Raw genomic sequence first — 7,108 nt, 5'->3', positions numbered from 1 at the left:
CTTCAAGGTCCAATTTGGTCTATCTCTTAGAGTTGACTCATTTACAACATCGAGGTCCATGAAGTGAATTTTAACCTCAGCATCCACAACTTCGTTGATTTCCGCATCAGTCATCTCATAAGCTTTCTTAGGCTCTGGTTGCTTCTCGTTTGGCTTCTTCTACTTCTTCTTTGTAGCCGCCGTAGGCGGAACTGAAGGCATCTTTCGTCGTGTAGCCTTGCTCATAACAGGGGGAGGTGGACTCATACTAGGATCCCTATTAGCTGGTGGAGAGCATGGACTCATGCTAGGATCCCTGTCTGCTCGTGGACTCATGCTAGGATCCCTATATGGTAGTGGAGAGGGTGCCCTAGCAGATGGCATAGGTGATCTTGCCCTTGAGCCTTGAGGAGATGATCCCAAGGTCGGGGGATACGAATGCATAATCCTTATGTAGCGCTTGGGCCATAGAATCCAACCATGGATGGCTTCTCCTATTCTTTTCCCCATCACCTCTATGGATCTCCAGTTCCAGGTCATCCCAACAGTTGACCACTCAGTCCATCCAACTTTAGCATAACTGCGAGCTGGAATCTCCACGCCATGAATTGTTTGACTTTGTGTCGGTTGTTCAGCCACCACGATGAGCTTGTTTTTCACGGGAGTAACAAGCTCACAAGGGGCTCTCCTAGTGATGTCGTCCACGGGTTGGTGTTGGTTGTTCTCAAATATGTCAGAAGATCCTCCAATTAGGGCTTCCATGGAAGCAACGCTGCTTCGATGCTGAGAGAGGCTTACATCGACATTAGCCCCTGATGCTGCAGCTGCTTGTTCACTAGCTTGTTTGCTAAGATCTAGAGCCACACACCGGTTGATTGCTTCCTCCATTCTTGCCTTTGTCAAAGCTACGTGTTCTTGCAACTCTCGCAGCAATTGTGCGTGTTCAGCCTTACTTCTTTGGAGACTTCTGTATGAATCAATGTGCTCACGAAAGGCACACTTCCATGGAATTACTCCCTTGCCTCGGCAATGTCCAGGGTGTTCTGGATTACCTATGCCATAGTCAGCTCATCCTTCTCTCGATCAGGCACGAAAGATCCTTCACCCGTTGCCTTTATTACGTCAACAAGCTTCATAGCCGCCTCTCTTAATTCTTAGCCAAACACAAATGATCCATCTTCGGTACTGAGCGTGCCGCCATGAGCATAATACCAATTCTTTGCTCGCTCCGACCATTCTAGAGTCTGCGGTACTATTTCCCTAGCAATTATGTCATCTTCCATCCTGTGCCATTTCATGATCCCCTTCTTGTAACCTTGTGACCCAAGACGATGAAAGTATTTCTTATTCTGAGCATTGCTAGTGTTGGTTTTAGTTGCCTTAGCGCTCTTTTGCAACTGCTTGAACTGCACAAATGAATCCCAGTGATCTCTTAACTTTGGGTGCTTCGTGAAATCTGGTGTAAGCCCCTTCTTTATGTAGTCTTCATTTAGATTCTTCTTGTATGTATAAAAAGCAATTGCACCCTTCTTGAAGCTCCAATCTTTCACTTTTGCTTCATCTACACGTTCGAACGTGAAGTTTTCTTTTATCTGATCCCATATCATTTCCTTCTCTCTCTCAAGGACCACGCTTATGGGGACTGTGCTTGTAGAAGCGACGCTGTTATCGATTTCAGGGCTTTTCTAATTCTGAAATCTTATTGGGATGTTATCTCTAACAAGAAATCCAATTTGATTCACCAATTTGGTCTTAGCATTGTATGGAGCAATTGGTTCACCATCTTCATTAATTTTCATGATGATGATACGGCCCTCTAACTTCTTCTTCTTGCCTCATTTCCATTTATGCCTACTGCTCGATCCAGAGGCTGAAAAATGAAAGAAATATTAATTTCAATAATCTTGATAAGTATAGTTGAAATCATGTTTACATATAATAATTGCTATACCTTGCCTTGTTGCCCATCATTGCCTTCCTCGGCAATTGGTTGCTCCTCATTGCCATCACCAGACATGTTGAAGTAGGTGTCAGTCTGGCTGTGATCGACCTCTTCATTTGGTTGATCATTGTTGCCACATTCGGCAATCAAGCCCATTAGGTATTCCTCATCCAATCGGGCTTCCTCATCCTTTGATCGTGCCATTGTAACTAGTATAATATAAAAGGAATTATTCTAAGAATGAAACACTTATACAATTGCTAATATTTACACATTTTGTAACAATAAATGACTACACTTATACAATTTCTTACAATATAAATGACTAATATACTATAAAAGGAATTATTCTAAGAAATAGTTGGATTTATTCTAAGAATGACTAGAACTTATACAATTTTGTTAGAATAAATGACTACCAACAATATTTACAGTGAATTGCTAGAAAATGACAACAAAAAAAGAATGAAACACTTATACAATAACTGACTACAAAAATATTTACATTGAATTGCACATTTCTATAATTGATTGAACTATTTGATGAATTTTGTAACAGTAAATGACAACATCATAAAATTACTTGGTAATTTTAAAAGTATCAAAGTAACACTTATTTTTATATATTTCTAAGAATTAACAGGATTTTCTATAATTTGTAGCTACTTCAAGAATTTTTCTAAGAATTAACAGGACGAGGCAGGGTGGCGGCAACGGATAGCGACGAGGGCGCGCGGCGTGGATTCGGACGGCGAAAGGCGCTAAGTGTTGGGGATGACGAAGATCGCACTAGCTACTTTAACCCCCTCCCACCCTAGTACTGGGCAAGAATGCCACCTGGTACTAATGCCCTTTAGTACCGGGTGGGGGCAACACTCGGTACTAAAGGTTCCCCGTTTAGTACCGGGTGTAGCTGCCACCCGGTACTAAGGCGGGGGAAGAGTGCGCGCGCGTGAAACAAAATCCACCCCTTTAGTACCGGGTGAACCTACCACCTGGTACTAAAGGTACTAAAGGGGTTGCATTCTACTATTTCATTTTCTGCCTAAACATCTTTTTATTTTTTTGTTCTTTTACAATTGCTATTATATTAATTTATTGCGTAGTAAATCAAATAACATTCATAAATACTGTAAAAAGAATTTGTTAGCTTGATGTTGATTAGATATACACTATAAAAATATTAGATGCGGTCAAATATCAAACATAGTAAAGTTATTAATTTTAACTTACTAATAGGTAATTATGGTCATAATACTTATGTTAACTTTAAAATTCAAAAAATAGATATTTTGACCATGCAAAAATTTAGAAGAATAGTGCCTGTAGTGTTATTAACATGTTTACCATGACTTAATCATGCACTTGTTTAATTGTACGTAAATTTATTATTTAATATATAATGGCGCTACAAAAACTTGAAATATTTAATATTTTAAGCATGCAAAAATCTATTCTTGTTTAATAGGGTGAGATTTTTGCAAATAGTATTGTTAATAAACCCAACAGATACATGACATATCATTACACTGCGTTATTACATTAATTTGTTCCTTTGTTGATAACCACAAAACACAGCATAATGGTTCTAATACATTACACAACGTCATCTAATGGAACGTTAATAACCTTTCTCTTGACGAACGTCCCTTGGTTGTGATTGCGGCGTAAGTATGGAGCGTCCTCTCTGGCTAACAGGATGCTTGGATCAACCTGGACTGAAAATGGAGGAAGATCATTGAACTGATCATAATCTTCTGAAATGTCAATCTTGTCATGAACTCCAACGATTTTTCTTTTCACTGGAAGAACTATGTGGCGCTTTGGCTGGTCATCTGACTTATTAGCACCATTTCTTATTGGTTTGCTTGACATGTCCTTTACATAGAAAACTTGAGTCACATCATTGACTAGGATGAATGGTTGTCTCTGTATCCAATCTTGTTGAGGTCCACTATTGTCATCCCATAGTTGTCTGTCGTTACGCCTCCTCCAATAAGTTTCACCCATTGGCACCGAAACAGAGGGATTTTCAAAGGTCCATAGTCCAGTTCCCATATCTCCTCAATGACACCATTATATCTATCTTTGTTTCCATTGTTGTCTATTACATCTATACGAACACCACTATTTTGGTTTGTGCTCTTTTGGTCTTAGGCTCTCGTGTAAAATGTGTACCCATTTATCTCGTATCCTTGGAATGTCGATACTGAGATAGATGGACTCCTAGCCAACCATGCTAGTTGTTCTTCAATCGTGTCATCACCCATCAGTTGTCACCGCAACCAAGAGGTGAAAGTGTCAATGTGATGACGTGTAATCCAGGCCTCAGTCTTCCTATGGTTTGAGGACCGTACAATAGCCTTGTGCTCCTCCATATATGGAGCGACCAGGGATGATTGTTGCGGGATCAATAAGTGTGCTTTATAAAATGTATCCTCATCGATGTTCATCTGAACTTTCCTCCCTAGTGTACCCTTTCCCTTCAATCTCCCCTCATGGCGTGATACAGGGACTTCAATCGAACTCAGGTCGTCAATAAAATCAACACAAAGCTCAATGATCTCCTCTGTTCCATATCCCTTTGTGATGCTTCCTTCTAGACGGGCATGATTACAAACATACTTCTTCGGAACTACCATAAACCTCTCAAAAGGGAATATATTGTGTAGAAATATAGGACCGAGAACAAAAATCTTTTCAACAAGATGGATTAGAAGGTGGGTCATGATATTAAAGGAAGGTGGAAAGACCATCTCAAAGCTGACAAGGCATTGCACCACGTCATGCTGTAGCTTTAGTAGATTGTTTGGATGGATTGCCTTCTGAGAAATCATGTTGACGAATGCACATAGTTTCACGATTGCCATTCTCACATTCTCTGGTAGAATACCTCTCAGTGCAATAGGCAGCAATTGTGTCATCAGGACATGACAGCCATGGGCCTTTAGATTTATGAATTTCTTCTCTTTAAAATGTATTATTCCTTGTATATTCGAGGAGTAGCCTGATGGGACCTTGATACTATTCAAGCACTCAACATGCTTTCCTTCTCTTCCTTGCTGAGAGTGTAATTGGCAAGATGCAAGTAATGTCCATCATCTGTCTTTTCTAGATGTAGGCCATCTCGTTGTTTCATACGTTTCAAGTCCCAACGTGCTTCAATTGTATCATTTGCCTTTCCATATGTACCCAGGAAGCCAAGCACGTTCACACAAAGATTTTTCATCAAGTGCATCACATCGTTTGCATTACGGACCTCAAGAACTTCCAATAAGGTAGCTCCCAAAATATAGACTTCTTCTTCCACATGGGTGCATGTCCGTCCTTGTCATTCAAAACAGCTTGGCTACTAGAGCCCTTGCCAAAGACTACCCTCACATCCTTTATCATAGAAAACACACGTTTACCATTATGGTGAATGGACTTAGTACGTTTTTCTTCCTTCACTTCAAAATGCTTCCCTTTCTTTCTTAACGGGTGCTTAGCAGGAAGAAATCGATGATGGCCCGTATACATGACCTTCCTACAGTGTTTCAAATGCATGCTGCAAGTATCATCTAAACAATATGTGCAGGCTCGATTTCTCTTGTTTGACTATCCAGATAGATTACCAAGCGCCAACCAATCATTGACAGTTACAAACAACAATGCTCGTAGATTAAAGGTCTCCTTTTTGTCCTCATCCCACACACGTACACCTTTTTCCTTCCATAACAGTAAAAGTTCACCAACCAACAGTCTTAGGTAAATATAAATGTCATTGCCAGGTTGTTTTGGGCCTTGGATAATTACCGGCATCATAATGAACTTCCACTTCATGCACATACATAAAGTCACAGGCCAAGTGCTATAACCACTACTGAGCTCACCGAATGGATTGAATCCATCTATACTTAAACCAAACCGTATGTTCCTTGCATCCTCTCCAAACTCGGGAAATTCTATATCAACTATTCTCCACTAGGACCCATCAACGGGGTGTCTGATCATTTCTTCTTGCTTATGTTCTTCTTTGTGCCAATGCATCAGCTTTGCATGTGCCTTGTTTCTGAACAAACGCTTCAACCATGGTACTACAGGGAAATACTATATTACCTTTGTAGGAAGTTTCTTCTTACTGGCCTGCCCCTCAACATCACCGGGGTCATCTCGCCTGATCTTATAACGCAGCACTTCGCACATAGGACAAGCCTCCAATTTCTCGTATTCCTCACCGCGATAGAGGATACAATCATTAAGACATGCATGTATCTTTTGTACCTCCAAACCCAGAGGGCAAACAACCTTTTTTACTTCGTACGTTGAGAACGGCAATTCATTCCCCTCGGGAAGCATGTTCTTTATAATTTTTATTAACTCATCAAAACCCTTGTCAAAAACTCCATTTTTTGCCTTCCATTGCAGCATTTTCAGTGTGGTACCCAACTTTTTATGCCCCTATTTGCAATCTACGTACAACAATTTCTTATGATCATCTAACTTATGCTGGAATTTTTTGACTCCTTCACATTCTCGCAGTGTTCCTTTGTATCTCACAACACCTGACCTAGATCATCGATAGGACCTTCTACCTCGCCCATCTCTTCTTCAGCCTGGCCCATTGGAGCATTTGCAAAGGCATCTCCTTGAATCCAGTTAGGAATGTTGTCATCTTCTTCTTCATCATCATATTCCATCATAACTCCTCTTTCCCCATGCTTGGTCCAAATAAAATAGTTATGCATGAATCTAGAACTGTATATGTGGGCATGATTAGTCTTTCTGGATGAGTAATCCTTCTCATTTTTGCAATTTTCTACATGGACAACAAATGAAACCGGACAGCGGTATTCTGCCAGATCGAGAAAACCACGCAAGCCATTAATGTACTCCATGGAGCGTTTGTCTGCGTTGTACATCCATTACCGATTCATCTATAAAGTACTACCAAACCAAAGATATTCTGATCATCCATACAATTATACATGAAACATAACAAAGATGATACAAATACCATTAAACTCAAATGTTGATGAAAGTTTAGATAGAAATACACAAATTTAAATTTCAGACCCAAACAACATGATACACTACGACAAACTCAAATGTTGCTGAAAGTTTAGATAGAAATACACAAATTCAAATTTTAGACCCAAATAACATGATACACTATGACAAACTATCCGCTGAGTACTATCTAGGAGG

Source organism: Setaria viridis, chromosome 4 (assembly GCF_005286985.2).
Source record: "Setaria viridis chromosome 4, Setaria_viridis_v4.0, whole genome shotgun sequence".
Taxonomy (NCBI): Eukaryota; Viridiplantae; Streptophyta; class Magnoliopsida; order Poales; family Poaceae; genus Setaria; species Setaria viridis.
Note: the sequence above shows the minus strand (reverse complement) of the source record.